The 21,962-nt window shown below is 34.7% G+C and overlaps 1 long non-coding RNA gene across 6 annotated transcripts in view; it reads right to left on the bottom strand.

The window, feature by feature from the left end:
* Positions 1-10,835: 10,835 nt before the first annotated feature.
* LOC128238350 (uncharacterized) overlaps positions 10,836-21,962 on the bottom strand; it is a 271,015-nt gene continuing 259,888 nt past the window's right edge. For all 6 annotated transcript variants that reach the window (XR_008261679.1, XR_008261678.1, XR_008261680.1 and 3 more), the window contains 2 exons: positions 21,077-21,850; positions 10,836-13,382 (listed from right to left, as the gene is read on the bottom strand). This is a non-coding gene — a long non-coding RNA (uncharacterized LOC128238350). The remainder of the gene's footprint in view (positions 13,383-21,076; positions 21,851-21,962) is intronic.

Here is a 21,962-nt window from a genome sequence, read left to right as displayed (position 1 = left end):
AAAACTTCAGATAATCGGAGCAGAAATTAAATCACAGCGGGTGGCTGCTAATAGCAACTAAAATGACTCAACAAAGGGCTACACTGTATCACGGACCTATAAACCATAGATATTCTTAACCACAGATCAAGAGAGGAAATGTTTCACTTTTCATTAATCTTTACCTATATATATATTTATATATATATATATTTAATAATTGAAATGAAAGAAGTCGATCATTTTCATGTTCTAAATGGTTAAAATGCTTTAGTATGTATGGAAATAAATGTAGAAAATAAATTACTTGACATGACACAGCCGTACACAGCCATTCATTTTGTATAAGTACATACTGAGCAAATAGTTCAGAACTTCAGAATCTTTACTGCTCTAGAAGTTTAATGGAAACACTTGTGATCTGCAGGATTTCTTAACAATCAAAGTCACTGTTATCTTAACATTCCAATGACAGGATGATGAGGATTTAAAATCAGTGTTTCAATGTGTAATATGTTGTTTAAATCATTCAGCGTATACTTTGTTGTAGCCCTTTTAAAGGGACTGTCTCACAGATAATAAAATAGCGGGGAAAAAAAATGTCGAATAATGACATACACTTGGCATCGATGTGTACAATGCAATGAAACTTACTAATTGAAGTACCACATAGTTTAAGTCTAGCAGTTATATTGTATTTTTCCATTAAAAAAAGATTACTGGGTATGTCTACCAGGTAGAATTCATTTCTTATGTGTGATTGGCTAGTCGGTGTTATCACGTGATATTACCGAACTAGCTTTATAATTTATTTATGTCACCCATGGCCTTGATAGCTCAGTAAGGAATACGCTGGACTTCAATTTTGGCGACGTGGGTTCGAACCCGGTCTCGGACACAATCTTCTTTTTTTTACATTTTGGTACTTTTTTTACAATTCTGACATCAAAGCGTAACAAATTCTATTAGATTAATGTCCTGAGATTCGTTACAGAAAAAAACTTTTTTTGGTGCATATCTGTGACACAGAATTTGCTTAACGAAACCGCCTCTGTCCCCCTCTACTTAAACACTGTTTACACTCCGTACCTCTTATACCATCCAAAATGTTACCTCTGTGTACCCTCCGTTGATTCGTATGTACGGTACTAGTCAATATGTGCTCGCCATTATGATGTTTGTCGTTAGATGCGAACCGGGGATTGCAAATTTCTATATATAAAGCATTGAATGTAAATTTTTGGCAATATCTGTCTCTAAATATATAAAGCTATTGTTTTTGTTGAGCAGGTGTTATTCGCCTATTGTTTGTTTTATTTTCGGCAATTTTAATTCGAACCTGCGCTAGACGGACCCACTTCAATTGCAAATTAGCGCCTAGGATTCAAACCTGTTGTCTACTAGCCGGCGTTAATAAATCTCATGACATTGACATGCATAATAGATCCCTGACTGGAATTCAGTTACATATACTTTTAAATGAGTTTTAAATAACCATGATTGTTACGAATGAACCTGAAAATGCCTAGCTGAACATGAGCCAAAGGAGCGTTAAGCGAAGAATGTTCAACATTACACTTTTTGCTAATGTTCAATCAGTCGAATATTCGAGCTCTGTTTTCGGCTACTCAGGACAAAAGCTCCAGCGATCTAAAATAGCTCATATTGTAGGGCTCGTGGCCTAGTTCATCCCCCCACTTTTCGTTATGGTCCCCTTAGTCGAAATTTCTGGTCAGTTCGTACCCAAAATGGCTTTTACAGCAGCAAATTTCGATTTTCGAGCTCTATTTTCGGCTACTCAGGACAAAAGCTCCAGCGATCTAAATAGCTCATATTGTAGGGCTCGTGGCCTAGTTCATCCCCCCACTTTTCGTTATGGTCCCCCTAGTCGACATTTCTGGTCAGTTCGTACCCAAAATGGCTTTTACAGCAGCAAATTTCGATTTTCGAGCTCTATTTTCGGCTACTCAGGACAAAAGCTCCAGCGATCTAAATAGCTCATATTGTAGGGCTCGTGGCCTAGTTCATCCCCCCACTTTTCGTTATGGTCCCCTTAGTCGAAATTTCTGGTCAGTTCGTACCCAAAATGGCTTTTACAGCAGAAAATTTCGATTTTCGAGCTCTATTTTCGGCTACTCAGGACAAAAGCTCCAGCGATCTAAATAGCTCATATTGTAGGGCTCGTGGCCTAGTTCATCCCCCCACTTTTCGTTATGGTCCCCTAAGTCGAAATTTCTGGTCAGTTCGTACCCAAAATGGCTTTTACAGCAGCAAATTTCGATTTTTGGACAAATGGGATTTTTAACATTTATCATACACATTAATAATGGTAATCCGTCAGACAATACAAAAACTGAGGCATTGTCGTTTTCATACTATGAATAAAGATTACCTTAAGTTGGTATGGTCCCGTTGCCCCTTCCTGTATTTTAAGATGAGAAATTGGTATTTCAGAAAAAAAAAATTGGTGGTCTACTTATTTAATAAACCCGTCGCAATCAAAATTTTACCAAATGACCTAAAACAGTAAAATCTCATTTTTTCTTACCCCTATTTATATTCCTATAAACAGCTGGAAAGCATACAATGGTTTACTAAAGTAGTATATAGTAAACCTAACTCATTATATTTATAATGAAAACATGTAGCAGCTAGCTGCCAGCAGCGTAGCAGCTAGCTGCCAGCATCATATCAACTTGCTGCTAGCAGCTTGCTGCTATGCTGCTGTGCTGCTAACTTCACGCACATGATAATAACCAAGTACGGCTTAAAATGAATAAATTATCTATCAGCGTATATCCCAATATAATTTGTGTAAATTATACATTTATCGTATTCTAACATTTATTAGAATTGATATATAACATTTACAGAACATACATGTATTTGACCACTTGTGACTTGTGTGTTTTAACTCGCTTAAACTTCCCATACCGGAACAATATTCAAATCGTGCTATACAGCATGAAATAACATCTAGATATTCATGATTAATTCAAGAAATACAGACAAAATATATAATATGACACGGTATTTACGAAACGTGCACACTGCAAGTGCACCAGCGAATGATTTTTAGTGATCTTTAATACAGTATATGGATTAGATGGATATGTGTACTCAGTTGAAATGGTGTATCGCCTACTATTGTCTGGATATAATTAATCTGTTAAACTTAAACGCTGTTTCTACCTAATTGTCTAGTGAAAGATGAAAAGATCAGAGTACAACGGTATTACGGTAGCAAAACTGAACTGGTTAGCAGAGCTCACACGAATGAAATCAGAGCATATTGTTATAGCTGCTGTCCACATATAAATTCGTGTCAAATAAAGTGCGAAATTAGGATAATCCCTCGACAATATTGATTACAGTTATTTTACTGATATACCCTTCATATACATGGACTAATTTAATCATCAAAGTTAAATAAGGTTAACCAATTTTACACAACCCCTCTGTTGTCCAATAGTTTTGAGTACGCGGGTGTTGTGAACAATTGTTGGGAAGGGGACATTAAAAATAACATGAAGATATTGATCGCAGTAGGTGCCTGTTACGTAGTTTCTATCCAATGTGAAATCGTTAAACCGCAAAACGTTTTTGAGAGGCATTTATGTTTCCAAGTAGTAATCAAGTAGATCATCATGGTTACGTTTGTGAGGACAATAACGCGTGGTTTAGTGTTAAATATGTATCTACTATTCATTATCGCTGTAGGGGACAAAAATCATTTAAGCAACTACACAAATGCAAAAATGAGTTGCCTCAGTCGCGGAGGACTTATTACACAGAACTTGCTTAATTTCAGTGGATTAATCAACATCACATGTGATCTTAATGTAGACAACGGTGTGTTAAAGGACGGGGAATCCGTATGGGTACATGGGCAGGCCCAAACTGGACCTTATATAGCTCTCTATACTTGTATGAGGTTTAGCAACCAGAGTTTTGTAAAGAGCAGGACATTTAATTCTAACATCCTTTACGAATGCAGCGTGTTCTGTGGTAATATTTTACGCACGACAGGTTATCTAGGGATTTACAAAGATTTGTGCATATGCATAGCTGATTCATTCAGATTTCCTTACACACCGGAATGTCTAGGGAATGATTTTATGGACACACAAAAGGGGATAATCGTTTTCAGACTGACGGAATATCAGCTATCTGATGTCCAGTCAAATTCAGCAAATTTCAACTGCCTTGGAGCTTCATTTCAAGATAGTAAAAAAACAACGTACTATAAAACTAAATGTTTATCCCCCATGTACAGCATATGCCAACAACGTGTTGATGGTAATCTGAGTAAAAAATGTCTACCTAGGCAAAGAGAACTTTGTTTCAACGAAGAAAATAATACACTGCTTGATCATTACCGAAAATGCTGGTTTTACAATGGAACCCTAGTGCCGTTTGATTCAGCCATAAAAGTATCTATAAATTATTCAGTTATGATTGGCAGTTTTCGAGCTTTCAAAGCTAGCGAAGATGACGGCGAAAACAATAACAATGCTTCATGGACATGTTTTTCAATCACACAATTCAATGGAACTAAATATTTGGAAGCAGAAAACTGTTCTAATAAAAATGCATTCATTTGTATGGATGGTATGCAAGATGTATCTAATAAAGAAACTAAAGGTGGTGTTACAACACACACTGTGCCAATTATTATACTCATTTATCTTTTGATACCAACATTTACTGCTATTGATATTGCTATTGTTATTGGAATATGGTGGAAGTGCCGACGTCGGCGTAAATGCAGAGGTACTTCACCGAACGATGCACCACACCAATCAGGTGAGCCTGAAATCGGATCTCCTCAGGCTGAGATTGCAGAAGGAGAAGAGGATATTCCACTCTATGCTGACAGTATAATTACAGAAGCAGCATATAACCCGTCCCAGTGTGTCTCGGAAGCACAACAGTCCACAAATATTTATAATCATTTACAAACCTGGCACGATAAAGATGATGAAACTTACGATACAGCTAGATTCCACAAGGTATAAAGACGCCAAAGCGATCATGACAGGGACTTGTCCGGTCCAAATTTACCTCTTGCCATTGTAAACGACTAAATTTGTTCGATATTTACATTTAAGAAGTTCACAATGATATTTGGCTCTGTACACTTTTCTATATTTTCAAATGTATTTAAATGTGTTGATCTTGATCTTTTAATACGCGCGCTTTTTAATTGTGTTTAATATTAGCTTTTTTTCTTGTTTTTGTATTGTGTTCAGCATGATCGGTGTAGTTGCTTAGTTTGGAATTATTCTCTGGATCTTTGGCACTGTGTGGTTGTTTATTTTTAAGTCTGTGCACTATGATCTTCAGTTATGTGTTATTGTGTATTTTGTGTTATGTTTATCATGATATTTGGTTATGTGTAGTATGTGTTAAACTGGTTTAACCACTATTCAAGCATTTTAAGGTCATTCGAAAACGCATGAACATATTGTGTATCAGTTTTATATCTATAGTATGTTTTCATCATTGTTGATATTAATGATAACAAATAAAATATCTTTCTTGATTACAGTGAAAGATCCTAGCGCCTGTTTAACACACACACGGTGTTCCTTAGAAAAAAGTTATAGGCTATGAATTTGTTGCGAAATTATTGGTTGTGCCAGAGTTTACCACGTTTAGGTAAATACTTTTACCAATCACTAACCAGTCTAATCTAAGCAATCCTCAAGAATGCCTACTGCGAGGTCGTAACACTATTAGCTGCAACATAGTGACCATGCTACAATGATGTTCGCCTTGTATTTGATTGTTGACTAAACATACCGGTTGTAGACTGAACCAGGAACTATAGTTCCGTAAAGTATATAGCGACATAAAGATGTTACATAATCAAGCAACAAGTAGTCATAATCTACCCTGTTAGGAACCAATAATAATCAAACATAAGTGTCAAAGAGAAATGGTAGCTGTTCATATTAGAAAAAAATATTACTTATTTTTAAGCATACACTAATTAAGCTTTTCTTACATGAACACGTGGAACACAAAATAAGATAAGACAATATACATTCAAACCAAGGCCATTGACTCATTTCTCAATACATTTGTTTTCCATTAAGTGGTTTTGTGGTATGCCAAATAATTGAAAAACAATTGCCAGGACGTTTATTCTTAATGTACTGGAAACATAACCGTTTGCTCTTTTTAACTTTTATACATCTTTGAAATATCTCATGAAATTGATTTACAACATTGTTATTTTGTTAAATTCCTTATATATTGTGTTAAAAACAATATGATGCAGAGACAATCTTGCGGAAAAAAAATGAAACATGGTTTAATACGCATGACTGAATGACAACTAAACTAAAACAAACATAAGATAAATATGAACACAAAGAAAGAACCACAATTTGTGAAGGGTTGAAAATATTTCCATTTAAAACACGTACATATCAATTTATTATGGAAATCCATTTATAAATATATTAATTTGATAAAGATTAAAATAGTTTGCAAAGCATACAGTTTATTTTTAAAAATGTTAAGACATGAACAGAGCACTTAAGTTATAAAATGGATAAAACTAATCTACAAGGTTTAATAGCTCTTAAATTGTTTCCAAACAAACCAACAAAGCGTCACTTTGTCGCAAATAACTTTTTTCGAAAAGTACAGCACAAAAGCAGTTTTCTTCCGCATCCTTCAAACTAACGTTTGAATTTTAAGGATTCGTTTTCCAAAATTTCTATGAAAATATTTTAGATTCAAATGTACGAACAAAATGGAGTCTGTTTAATGAATATGAAACAAAATGCTTGAAAGCTTTTGAATAAATCGAAGATTTCCTTTACAAATTGTAAATAGATATCTTCAAAAATTGCCAATGGTGTAGGTCAATGCTTACAATGGCAATTACAATTTTTCTACACTATCACCATTTTTTCTGTACATCCTTTTGTATACAACATGGTCTTGTCATGGTCTATCATTAATTATCTTGACGTTTGGTGGATGGGTGTTTGATTTCCCTCACCATCGACATACAACCGGGCGGATGCCAACAAAATTATTGCCGATAATAACTCGCTTAATTGTAAGATCACAATATATTCAACGAGTGAGACGAAAAACTATATTTCACGAGTGGAATGTTAACTGGTGGTGTTCACGTTCTAAAATATTTTGCGATCGTTGTTTATTAAATGCCTTAAAAAGATATAAATTGATATTGTTCATTTTAGTTTTCAAAAAAGCGTGCCAAATTATTATGAATGTAGTCAAAATGTCGCCCGATTCCTATGCAAGCTGACGTCAGAGGTGAGCGCGGGCTAAAATTTCAAAACATTGAAAACTGTTATTTACAGAGAAATAGCATAAATCAACGGAAAGACGTACACTTTTGTGTTTTTACCTGTTGTGTCAAACTACAAGCTCTAGCTGGCGATCCCAATCTCCATTACACTGACGCTTTAACCAAAGCTCGAAAGGACACCACCTGACTTAGAACATTTACTTCCAGGTAAACGACATGCAAAACCCAGCGAGTTCAAAGACACCGTCATATAACAGGAATTAAGCCATTCATTTCTAATACCGATATCAACAATGATTATCATAGTTAATAGGAAAGCTTATATATTGTCCTTACATCATGTCGTTTTTCGGTATAATTCACAACAGAAATCTCTGCAGTACATCAATCTTTAACGTTATAACATTTATGTTTAAAGCATGCCTCAAAGTGCATTTGTGTTTCGGAAGAACGTTTAGTGTAAGTTTTCTGCAAAAACAATATGGGTAACCTGGGGTGTTTTGTTGACCGTCTCCGTTCGGGACATGGGATGGATTGTCACATAGTGCGTGCGTGCGTGCGTGTGCGTGTGTCTTGCCCATTCGGCGAGTGCTCCTATAAGATTGTTTGTCATTTTAGGGATTTGGGAGCATAGTGCACATACAGAATGTAACCCTGTACCAGTGTAGAGCACTGTCACACGGGACCGACATTTAACGTCCCTCCCGGAAGACGATTTGTATTATTAGTTATGATGCGGGAAATAGAACTTGCAGCCCCTTGATTAACAGTCATGCGTGTTACCACTAGATCTCGGATCCGCCACATAGTCGATATTGCCGGATATTTAAAGTACAGGGGTCATTTTTAATATGCAACTTAAGCCAATCTTATGGTCATACATGATTAGCTTCATTCACTGCATTGGATTGTTAATAATACTATGCAATCCAATAATCTGCATAAATCTTAGATTCAATTAAGACACATTTTGAATACCGCCTCTAGTGAGGTTGTAACACATTCGATCCAACTTAGTTTATTCTAAAAATCAATAAAACGCTACCTGAACAAGCACACAAATATCGGTCTACTCATAATTGACATATTACACTTTACCGCAATATTATTTGGTGTGCTTTAGTTTTCAAGCCATCCTCAATGTGAACCATGCAACCATTACAAGACTTTATTTTTTCGCACTCGCACATCAAAAGAGTCGAATGACGCCTATAGTTGGATTTAAGCAAATACAAGAAATATATATTTAAGATAATGTATTCAATGGTCAAACTATTTTGTAAATAGAGTAGCCTTTATATTCATTGAACAGAAATAATTCTTAGGTTTATATCGTAAATGTTTTAATTCAATGAAATTTAATTGGTAAGACTGGTACGCTTACATAACAGAGTACTACATGTTCCCCTTAATTAAAAACAATTAATAACTTGTACAAGTATGAGCTTATTATATTTTTTGCACAGTAGTTCATCACGGAAGATATTCATCATAAACATGAAGGTCAATTGAAATGCTTCATTAAAATAATGTTTCGTATTACTCATAAAATTTTAGGCCCATGAAACGCTAGAAGTTATTTCGTCGCAGATCACAGAATACATGCGGAGGAAGGATATCACACCAAAAAAGCGAAGTTCAACCAGTTTACCGAGAAGCTAGTGTTTCATTGATAAATACAAGCAAGACCGGTAGAGGACTTAATAGAAGGTCGGCTCCTAGAACCACTCTGATAAACCAAAAATCTATGAATAACGCCACGGATCCCAAATGCCGAACCTGTTACTCGTTGCTTGACAAAGATTCTTCTTAAATTACACTATACTATCATCTGCCGATTTTCTACTCGTTGGATAACTGTTATTTGACATTGCAGTCTTTATATAAAAACGATAACACATCTTGTCACTTTGAAATGAAATACAAATAAAAGCGTACGTGTTGGTACTTTCCTAAAAGTCCTAAAGCTTAGTTCAAATGGTTGGAGTGAAAATTTAATTTGTTTTAATTTACCGAAAGGATGCATAAATAACAATGGTTCTTTTAATATTAAGGATACTGTTTCTTCGTATCATTTTTGGAACGTCACTAAGAACGATTGTTTTCACACCTCATGCGAGTATGGAGACTTCAGTGGTAAAAAATCTCGAATCTGCAATTAGAGGCTTCAAAGGGACTTTAAACGTCGATTGAGATCTTGTAACTAAAAACAGTAATGCAAACAAACCCCGGCTTTTTTCAGGATATACAATAATAAGTTAACCTATGGTAGACCAAGCTATTGTGTGTGAATATGACAGCTTCAAGAGCACTTGAGTCATAACTACTAATAAACAATAGGGCATTCATTTCCCCGATCGTGTCTCGGTTTCTTCTTGGTTGTCTTATTGGCTTTTTCTTCTATTGTTTGAAATCAGCTACTCGAGACATTGTTTATAAATTAAATGAAACTGGTAGTTTTCATATAACGTAGACTTTTCAGAAATATTTTTCCTTATAAGATTCAAAGTTCAAATCAATTGTCATATAAAATGTACTTCTAAAGTATGCCAAGGAGTGTATGTCTAAAGGGGGGGTTGACCCAAAGTCGACACCACAACCGCGTCTCTATAAAAGCTAGCTTAACAGCAAGGATGTTGGGAGTGCCATTTATGTCTGTCACTCGTCCCTCTTTTACCTGATTGGGACCGGATCAGAACCTTCTAAAGAGCCCTATGTAATGAGCCGTTTTAGTTCCGTAAGCGTCCGTTACCGCTTCAGTAAATTCAGGTTATACCGAATTACTTTTGACACCATTAAAGTGATATAAGGAGTGTATGTCAGGGGAGTTGAACCTCATACCATTCGACCCGCAGGCGACAGCACAACCGCGTCACTATCAAAGCTAGCTCGATTGCAAAGCTGTTGGAAGTGCCTTATACGGCTGCCAATTCACTTTTTTTCTAACCAGATAATAATTCCGTCAATATGTTTCACCCAAACAATTTACACAATTGTTCCATTCTAGTATTGAACAAATAACATGTGTTTTTATATGTTTAAGACAGGTAAAGACACTACTTTTTTGTGAGAAATGCCTTACAAAACCAGCGTTTTATTGAATGCGTTGTGTTTGAATGTAACGTGTATTTTAGAACCATACAATCAAAATATTACATAAAACATAAAGGCAACCAACCTATTATTTGAAACTACACTGCTAAATCCAATAATTCCAAACCATCTATGATTATGTATAATAGCACACAAAAGCAATAGCCCCAAACCTACTGTGATCGTGTTTTAAATTAAAGGCCCAAATAAAAGGAACACTAAACCTATTAAGATCGTGTTTAAATGCACACATAAACGATAGCATTACACAAACTATGGTCGTCTTTAAAGGCATACATTATTAATAACTCCAAACATATTATTATACTGTATAAAGGCAAACATAAACGATATCCCTAAATGTTTTTTTTTTATCTTTTAAAAGGCACACAAAAAACAAAAGTCCCAAACCTTCTTTTATCTTGTATTTAGGCCCTCATAAACGATAGCCCCAAGCATGCTATGATCCTGTATAAAAGCTCTCAAAAACAAAAGGCTCAAACATATTTTTGTCTTGTATAAATATAAACATAGCACCAAGCATACTATAAAACTGTTTACATGCACACATCAATCATATTCCTAAACCAACTTTTATCTTGTATAAAGGCACTCATATACAATATCCCTAAAACTTGTATTATCCTGTATAGATGCACATATAAACAATATCAACAATCCTGATATACTCTAATAAACAATAGCCCTTAACCGACTATTATCTAGTATAAAAGCGCACACATACAACAGCCATTTACTAACTATACCTTTGAATAAAGGCAAACATAAACAGAAGCCCCAAACCTACTATTTTTTGTATAAAAAGTGCACAAAAACAATAGACCTAACCGTATTTTTATTTTGTATGAAGGCACACATAAATAAAAGCCCCGAACCTGCTTTTATCTTGTATAGAGGCATAAAAAAATCCCCAAACATTTTACCGTGAATAAATGCAATCATAAACAATAACCCAAAACCTACGCTATGTTGTGCAAAAGCACACATAAACATAAAAGCATGAAACCTTTTACCTTATATTAAGTCTAACACAAAACAATAACCCCAAACCTACATTTATTATGTATAAAGTCACACATAAACCTATAGCCTAAAACCTATTGTTATCTTGTATTATGCCACACAAATTCCAAACCTACTTTTATCTTGCAAACATAAACAACAATTCCAAACATTCATTGAGCGTATTTAAAGGCACATATGAACAATAGCCCAAATCTAACTATGATCTTGTATTAAACCACACATAAACAATATTATCAAACCACCTATGATCTTGTTTAAAGGCACACAAAAGAAATAGCCCGTATGGTTATTTCATCTTGTACAAATGCAAACATATACAATATCCTTAACCCTGCTATGATATTGTATTAAGGCACACCTACACAATTAACCCAAACATACTAAAATCCTACATAAAGACATAAATAAACAATAGCCCAAGACCAACTTTGCTCGTGTTTAAAATCTACTTTTACCTTGTATAAAGTCACACATAAAGAGCAGCCCTAAACCTTCCTTGACTTGTACAAATTCACTCGTAAATAGTATCCCCAAACATGTTATGATCTAAAATAAAGTCACATATAAACAATTTTCCCAAACCTACAACCCTCTTGTAGAAATAGACACATAAGCAATAACCGTTAAACTAATTATGATATTGTATAAATAGTTTTTAAGGCACACATAAGCAATATCCCTAAGCTACTTTTATCTTGTATAAAGGCACATAAAACAATAGCCCTAACACTTCTGTATTCTTGTATGAATGCAGACATCAACAATAACCCCAAATCTACCACGACCGTGTATAAAGGCGTCAAACCAACTATTATCGTGTATAAAAACACACATAAACAAGAGCCTTAAATTATCGTGTTTGAAGGTATAAATAAAAATTGCTAGAAATCAACATATGATCTTGTATAAAGGCACCTACAAACGATATCACCACACCTACTTATATTTTGTATAAAGACAAGCAGAAACAATAATCCCAAATCGACTATTATCTTGCATAAAATAACACATAAGCAATAAATAGAATATACTTTTAATTTGTATGAAGGCACCTATAAACAATCACCACAAACCTATAAGGATCCTGTATAAAAGCTAACATATACAATAGCCCAAAAACTAGTTTTATCTGATATAAATATAAATATAAACAATCGGCAAAAACCTACTATGATCCTGTATATAGGCTTACATAAACTTTCCTTTATCTTGTATAAATGTACACATAAACAATCGCCCTAAACCGACTACAATCCTGTAAAAATGGACACAAAAACAATAGCCTAAAACTAAATATGATAGGGCATAAAGGCACACATAAACAATAGCCCAAAGCCAACTATGATCTTGGATAAAGACACACATAAACAATAGCCCAAAGCCAGCTATTATCTTGGATAAAGACCCACATAAACAATAGCCCTAAGCCAGCTATGATCTTGGATAAAGACACACATAAACAATAGCCCTAAATGTACAATAATCATGTGTAAAGGCACACATAAACAATAACGTCAACCATATTATTACCTTGTAAAAAGGCTAATACATGTATATACAATAACCCAAACGTAGATCTGTCCTTGTTAAAAATAACATGCTTATCTTTATACTAAACGAACTTGACGATAGTACTGCATTATTTCTATCCTTCTCTTTGACCCTATGGGCCCGGCATTTTCTTGCTCCGGCAAAGATAAATAGATTTTACTCACGTTGGTAATTGTGAATAAAACAATTATTCACTTATCAAAATTGTTTTGACACCAGCATAAAACAACAAGACAATACTAGGAATAAAGTTTGCAATTGGCAACAATTTTCACATTGTACGACAAATAGATTTATGTGTGACTTCATGTTCGCTCGGCCACGTACCATCACTGAAATAGCTCTAAGAATTCGACAAGATGTTACTGAAACTCGTTTTGGTCGAAATTCCCTCTACTGATATAATTCTCAAGACCTACAAATAAAAACAAAACATTACAATCATCGCTAGGCGGGTAGGTGTAACCTCCACGTGTCAATAAGCCCTCGAGTGACGAATCACGCCCCGCATTTCTTTATATACCGAGCCAAAGTGCCGTGCACGAGAAAAAATTCACGAAAAAAAATATTTCCGCCAAACCCTTTCACTTACTGATACAAAACTTTAAATCCAAAACCGTCGAAGTATATCAGCTTCAAGGAAATTCCAGGCGAACTATCCTAGAATAACTCGCCATAAACATCAATTTTCAGGACAATTACCAAAAGAATCGACTGCCCATGGCTTTGATATGCGTTATGATTTAAGGATTAAAATTCGACATGTTGCATTTTATTGGGGTATGGTATGCAATGGCGCAGTTCAAAATATTGGTGGAGTCCTTCGGACTCCACCCATTTTGAACAGCCCCATTGCATACCATACCCCAATGAAATGCAACATGTCGAATTTTAATACTTATATTTACATTCATTTAAATCTACATTTCTGCTAAAATAAATTGATTATTCAAGAGCATGTTCTCTTTTCTTTCTCTCGTTGTTCTCAACGGTGGGTAAATTAGAACAGCAGCAATGAATGCACAGATAAAATAGTTCCTTATTTATATGTTTATTTTCTATCTTTTCAAGGTCAAGAATATTATGAATACGTATTATTGCATACAATGTGTGTTTTCGGTTCGTTATCTTGGTGTATTAAAACGCAAAAACCCGGGCGTTATCGGTAGAAAACGTGCATTATTCAGTAAATTCACGTGCCGTTAATGCCCGGTTTTTTGTTTTACATATGCGCTTTCAGGGCCCGCATCATAACAATGAAGACTGAGCGACCTGGTTCAGTAGGCCTAAAGTAGGACTGAATAGGTAATTGATTACCCAATAGGTATTGTGTGTAAATAATCCCAGTAATCCAGACACTTTTCGAAAAAAAAAAACACTTTCAAAACGAATGTACACTGCAAAAAATGGCGTCGAAACAAAATGCAGCTGCGGAGTTATGTTGCGGCCCGAATCGAGCTTAATGTAAAACTTTTTCAATGACATCACTCATGACGTCATACAAGCACCCGTTATAGAGGTTATTTTGAACTAAGTGTTTTTGCATTTTCGTGACATTTAACAGCATTTTTAAGCAAATTTACGTTTCTTCAACTGTTCCATCCATCATGAAATTATCTACATTAAAATCAATCAAATTATCGTTCCTTATTTTGTTTTAACTGCTTTACTGCAGATTACAGTTTTGCATGTTGCCAATAATTGTACTACGATTTCATTAAAAAAATAGTTCCGTGGTAAATATGCCCCGCCCCTTGGTATTATTGCGCCCAATGACAGGACAGAAGTATCGAACAAACGCACGTGATATCGATGGGAAATGCAATTGCACTTTATACAGAAATAAAGTGCAATTGATAAACAACAACCATCGTTAAGGAATGAAGTGTGAATGTAAATATACAAGTATGGCATTTAATGGTCATTTGTTTGCTTTTAATTAAAACACCTTAGTTTTAAAAACACCCAAGTCTTTTAACATATGAGACTTGAATGTATAAAATTACCTGTCAGGACATTCTCAAAATACATCATTGTTAAAAGCTTAAGTTTTTAATACTATTGTATGATATGTTTAATATAAGTGTATATGGCCGTGCGGTGCCATTGAGTGATAATATCCCCGGCTGGCCGATAATTGCCCAAGGGCCGTCGTCCGACGAACATTATATGCAGCTAAGGATATTACCCCCAAATGAGGTATATCGCAATTACGAATATTTTATGTAATCCATGAAATATTTAAATTTATGTCTGTTACGATGGGCTGTAAACCTTTCCGTTAAATAAATATTATGTTGTGTTCTACTGAGTTATGTTATGTTCTGATGCATTTCGCACTACTGGGAATGCTTTTGTTATTCATCTATTATTTAGAATACTGCAGCTGGTATTATATTTGATCATTTCAGTCGAACTGGTACTTATTGTGCCAACGTTACATCGCCATGATGTAAACAAACGTGGATTAGATTAATAATTTAAACAAAGTAATGTAAACCCATTTATTTTCTTATATTATATTAGAGCAAACTATTGTTATATTTACATGTCACCGGATATTTTTCGTGTACATGGAATGAAGAGCTTGAAGTTGATACCTACGCTTTGGAAATCAATCAATTACAACACAGTGAAAAAACCTAGTTTCGATCCCTCCTTTACACAAAGCAAATTATCCTAATTAAACGACACATCTGGGACGCGAACCTTTCAAGTTATATTAGCGACGCAGTAATATTAAGAAAACTAGCTTAAAACGCGATTTTCGAATAGCCTATAACTAAATCAGCAACAAGAAAATGTATTAACAAAAACATGTTTAATAAAAACTAAACGATTATAAAACGGTTAATCAACTTCTGTCAGTTTTCATTAAATGTGCTAAGTATATTGAACTTGGGCGTAAGGATATACAATAAAATACCATCGATAAATAAGAAATTGTTATGTGGAAATAAATGGGTAGATTCTCTCTCGCATGAAATTCCATGGGACAAAACATGCAACTTTTTACAAAATGGCAGGCTTCTATGAATGCCAAACCATTTTATTGCATATGTTTACCCTAAATCGTTAAGCATAAACTAGATAGTTTTTGAACGACATGCGTAGTGTTTTAGTGAGAAACGAGCGATGTTCTGACACTTTGGAAATGTGACCATGCATAGTGTCTGGTCCCTTGCTTACCGATATTCCATACAGTACGTCAGGTAAAGGCCAATAATGGGGGCGCCCAATGGACACTGTAAGGTTACCATTTATTTTTATATTTAAACAGCGGAATTTGAAGACTTTGAATATGTATAAAACAATGGCAAAATCAATTTTTAGTGATCTTTTGACTAGACAGAAATATTTTAGTAAAAGTTATCGTAATTCGGACTTTTTTTTTCGGATATTCGTCCATTGCAATAGTTTGACATATTTGGAATTGATTTAAAGGTTATGATTGCAGTTTTAAATTTGTCTTTTGACACACAACTTTGAATCACATTAGTAACGCAATTCAAACTAGATGTTAAGAATTTTGACTTTCCATTGATTCAATACATCTAGCCGAGTAGGTATCAGGTTCACGTAGAATAATTAAAGGTATAAAAACTATCATTCTATGTGATTTAGGACAAACAATTTCTTAATCATTTTTTATCAGCCTGGGAATATTTTTGCCTGTTTGGTAATTGATAAGGTCCATAGAGGTGTTGCATTACAACACACCCTGCTCCTGAGATCAGGTTTTACTACTATTATTTCACTTACCTGGCATGGGTTTAAATCCTGTCTGGAGCAATGCCAATTTAAAACAGTTATATATGTATTTGGTTAGTGTATCAGTGGCGATGGCCGACTGGTAAGCTTATCGAACTGTGAATCAGAGTGTCCAGGGTTCGACCCGCATTTTGAGTATTTTTGATAATAATACTGGTTATAACCAGTGAATAGTCCTTTATCACATGTTTTTTTAACGTTCTAAGGAGCTTAATGCTGCTTGTGTTACACATTCTTGACATTAAATGATCATTGTGACATAAAATAAATCTCTATAACTTGCGACTATTTCTTTAATGCAGTTCATCTAGATACATATGGAATCATAAAGAAGCGTTGTAATGAACATTTTACTGATTTCTAAGCACAAAATGGAGACTAGATACCACAAGATGTTCTAGTCAATTGTTCTTGTTTTATGTTCATGTTTATTGAATATATTCTGCTGCGTTTACTGAAATCAACTCCCATTTAAATCAGATATTTTAAGAACTGAAAGCATTACGGATAAAACACGCTAAAAACCATTAAATAAAATTATTTTGTGGATGAATTAATATTAAATATATGTTTATTAAGATTTGAAGCTATTTTCGTTTCAGTTTACTCGTGTTAATTTCTGCGAGCTTGGTCAGTGAGGCTATGACAATTCCGATCCAGGATAAAATGTTAGACGACCTTCGCATCCCATCCAGAAGAACCAAGGGGCTACTTATGTGGCCGAACAAGCACGAAAGCACAGATAATAATAATAAGTGGTAACACGAATCTTATTACGTTAACCAGTTATTATATGACTTATTAAGTGGAATTCGCAAACCATAACTAGATAACCAGTTACTGCTAGAAGCCAAAAGTACTTTGATAGAAAAGTGGTTACACGAATCTTATTACGTTTACCAGTTAGTATGTTACTTATTAAGTGGAATTCGCAAACTATAACTAGATAACCAGTTACTGCTAGAAGCCAAAAGTGCATTTATAGCTAAGTGGTAACACGAATTTTATTACGTTAACCAGTTAGTATGTTACTTAATAAGTGGAATTCGCAAACAATAACTAGTTAACCTGTTAGTGTTGTACAGCTAAAAAAGTAATAGGTGGCAGTTCTGGGCCCTTTCAAGCCTGTTTTTTTTATTTATGATATTTTTCTTACAAGAAAGGTAACGCGAATATTAACTAGATAGCTAGATAATCAAGAAATTAAGTGGTTAACACGAACAAATTCGCGAACGTTAACAGGTTATATTATGGCAGATATATGCCACCATAGAATGCACCTAACATGTTGATAAGTGTACATAGCATAATGGGGTAAGCAGATGATAAGACGTAGACTAGTATAATGTGGCAGTAAAGGCGTTCCATATCCATATAAACGTATCTTATTTAAGCATGTTCATAAAAAATAACCTATAACAGTTGATTTATTGAAAACAGTTTATAATAATTTGTACACAGAAGGAAATTCACTGTCCAAGAGAACAATTTTTGCGTTACTTTTAGTATTTTTCTGGGTTCTTACGTAGTTCGGAGTTGTTAAGCATAAGACGAAGTGATATCAAAATTCATAGTTCACACATGGAAGTGTTTATAGAGTCTAGTAAAACTGATTGTTATAGGGATGGAGCATGGATCGCTATAGCACGAACTGGGACTGTATTGTGCCCGGTGGCAAACACAGATACTAGTAACTATTTTGCCTGAGCAAACTTCACAGTAGATTTGTCTTTTTACGTTTTCTGTGTTTTAAGCTCTACAAAACATGGGCATAAGTTAAAAAGTGGCGCCAAATATATTATTTATTCCACAATTCCGCCGCCGCCAATAAAGGCGTCAATGACCGTATATTCAAGAGACACGGCCGTTGGGTCAGTGAACAAGCAAGAGACGGTTATGTTTATGACACTTTTGAGGAGCGTTTACTTGTTTCAAGATTACTTGGTTTATAACCACCATACTCATGCAATTTGTAATTTGGCGCTTTGATTTTTCTTATAATAAATCCCGTTCTTTTAATTCAGACAGCATCCAATGTCGCTTCAAACCAATTAAATATGTTAAATGTTGAATTATGTGTTTCTTTAAGGCTTTACCTTAATATATTTAATAAATACATTCCAATCCGTTTGGGGATTGACGTTGGGGGATAATGAACTTTTTCACATATGTGGCTTCCCAACATAAACTTGACAATAAATGACAAAAAATATGGGTTTTTTATAACATATGGAAGCAGTAAATATTTTGTTAAGAAAATAAGTATGTAATACTATTTCAGGTCTCCAATTAACTGAACGTGTGTCATTTTGTGTTGAGGATGATGAACGATGAAAATATAATTTTAAAATTGACCCAACAATTTCGCCTGTATGCCAAATTCATCACACCCACAAAGACCATTGGATGTGTTTAATATCTCATAAAGATAACATTTATTTATTGGATAGATAAGAATCAGATTATACAGACGGCTTAAAAATTCAATTGTTCACATTAAGGGAAAAAAATAATTAAAATAATAGTGCCCAGTGTCATGAAACAAACAAATGACATTGATTGTGGCCTCTTTGCCATTGCATATGCAACTTTTTACTTTTTAAATAATGCACCAGTCAATTGTGACCACGCCCCCCCCCCCCCCCCAGGTCCGGGGGTATACAGGGGGATAGCCGGGGAAATTTGCCGTGGGTGAATGCGGTGGTTTTGTCTTCAAGCCCAAAATTACGGGAAATGGGCCTTACCTAGGGTCCCTGGAGTGCGGGGGCATTTGGCGGGGATTTTACCAGCAGTTCGTCCCCGCAGGGCGAGGATTTTACCCGGGCTTTGCTGGAGGGAAAGTCAAAGTCTCCGCTATACCCCGGACCTGGGGGGAGGGGGGGGGGCGTGGTTACAATTGACTGGTGCATTAAACATTCAGAGAACACTTATTTTATTGCTATGAAAATGGAAGACTTGCAGCATTTCCGACAACAAGTAAAACAATAGGATTAAGAAGGAATAAACAATTTAAAATCTAGACGAATTTCTGTGTTTTACATGCAATATTTAAATCAAAAAGTTATCCATTGTGTATACTCTTTATATTCCGCAGTTATGCATCATTTTTTTACATATTTAAGCAGCTTTGTTGTTCAATTCTGATACACTTTGAGACTGTATTAACAATATTTCTTGAAAATACACGAATGGCTAGTATGTTGCATATACTGTAGTGTTTACTTATGACAAATTACTTATATCTTCTTATTCACAATACATTTATCTGATGTGATATGATCAATTATGTGTCATTAATGTATTTATATTCAATGTCATATGCACCTTGTGGGTATATGCCAAATACAATATTTAAAGTTCTATTTAATTGTTCTTTTGTTTCCATTTCTTTAATTTATCCAATTGCAGTGTTCATAAATGATTTATAGTTCTTTTCCTTCATAATTCTAGATACTAAACCAATTTCAATGATTTGAAATGAGGTTTCATTCTCTATTTAAACAAAAGGTCTTTGTTTTCAAATCATCAAAAAGTTTTATTTCTAGATAAAAACAAATACAGTGAACACTTGATTAAACTCATGAAAATAATAATGTATTGACTTCAAACAATCAAACGTCAATGTCAATAATTTTGTTTTTATTCTATACTGTATGCGTTTCACGGGTCACGGACATTACGAACCATGGACAACGGACATTACGGACCATGGACAACGGACATTACGGACCATGGACACTATGGACCAGACATAACGGACCATATTTGGGGACATTACGGACCCTGATTTATAATTTTACTCACAGTTTGTTTTACTTTATAACGTGCCATACTTGCGGTCATTATGGACCATGATTTATAATTTAACTTACAGTTTGTTTAAACTTTGTAACGTACCATATTTCGGGACATTACGGACCATGATTTATAATTTAAATATAATTATTCACGTTTTGAAAAATATAAACTTTATTGATTTCAGGAGATTGGTTTAAGTATCCGTGGTACTTCAGTATTTAGGTGGATAAGTTTGGCTGGACACAAGTAACATGATTTCCTCGGGATTTTGTTAGGTATATGGGGAAAACTATTCTGCTTTCGTCACTCGAGGTTTTGTATTTGGTGAAACAAGAAGTTATTTTGAAATGTTTGAAAGCGAAGATATAAATTTGATAATATTTCCCGCCCATCCAATCCCTATGTTCAGGTTGATTTTGCTGTAACATGCGATATGTGTTCTATTAATATGCATATTTATTTTCATTTACAGAGTTCCACTGTTTGATTGCCTAACATAAGATAGTAACGTATTTGTTACTTTTATGATTTAAGATTTACCGTATGTTTAGTTTCGTTTCAGTTGTTGCATGATGTTTTCTAAGATACCAGTCGTTATTGATGTTGCTGACTCTAAGGACGGATGTGGCCACGATTGACCAAGGTTACGATCCAGATGTGCTCAGACGCTATAACCAATCTTCCAGCTTCTGAATTATGCCTTTTCCTGTGTACATGTTCTCCAAATACGTTGCCAATTCCTAAACTGTTTGTGTTGTTGTATTTTGAGATAAGTGAATAATTAGTTTACTCACGTATTGATTGCGTAACATACAGTTTGTTTAAACTTTGTAACGTACCATATTTGGAGACAGAACGGACCATGATTTATTGTTTTACACACGGTTTGTTTTAACTTTATAACGTACCGCATTTCGGACCATGAATTATAATTGTACTCACAGGTTATTTTAACTTTATAATGTACCATATCAGCGATTAAACTGAAAAAGATCTATTACAATGCCTTGTGCTCGTTATATCCCACTGTTCTAGAGGTGTTTATTCCAACCACCGCGCCGTGGAATGCAACATTTCTGAACGTTGGAAGCATCTACGATTTTGTACGGTTATAACAATTGTCCAGTATGACATCTCGAACCTTGTTGGTGCCGAGCTAGAATTCACGTGCGCCACGTGTACTGTTAACGCCCGTACAGAAGAGTCTATGGATGTCGTCCAGGTATGTACAACTTTGATCATAAAGACCGTTTGTATTGTCCACTTTAGCACCAATATTTAATAAACTTGCTAAAAAGTTACTTCACCTTTTTCCTTAAAATAAAACAACATATATTAACTAAAAGACAGGCTTGTATAAGTTACCTCACCAAACCAAACAATTCCATTCCACATTTCTAATTAAATTAGCTACAAAAAAAGCTTT

Source organism: Mya arenaria, chromosome 6 (assembly GCF_026914265.1).
Source record: "Mya arenaria isolate MELC-2E11 chromosome 6, ASM2691426v1".
Taxonomy (NCBI): domain Eukaryota; kingdom Metazoa; phylum Mollusca; class Bivalvia; order Myida; family Myidae; genus Mya; species Mya arenaria.
Note: the sequence above shows the minus strand (reverse complement) of the source record. Positions and strands in the feature narration are given on the sequence as shown.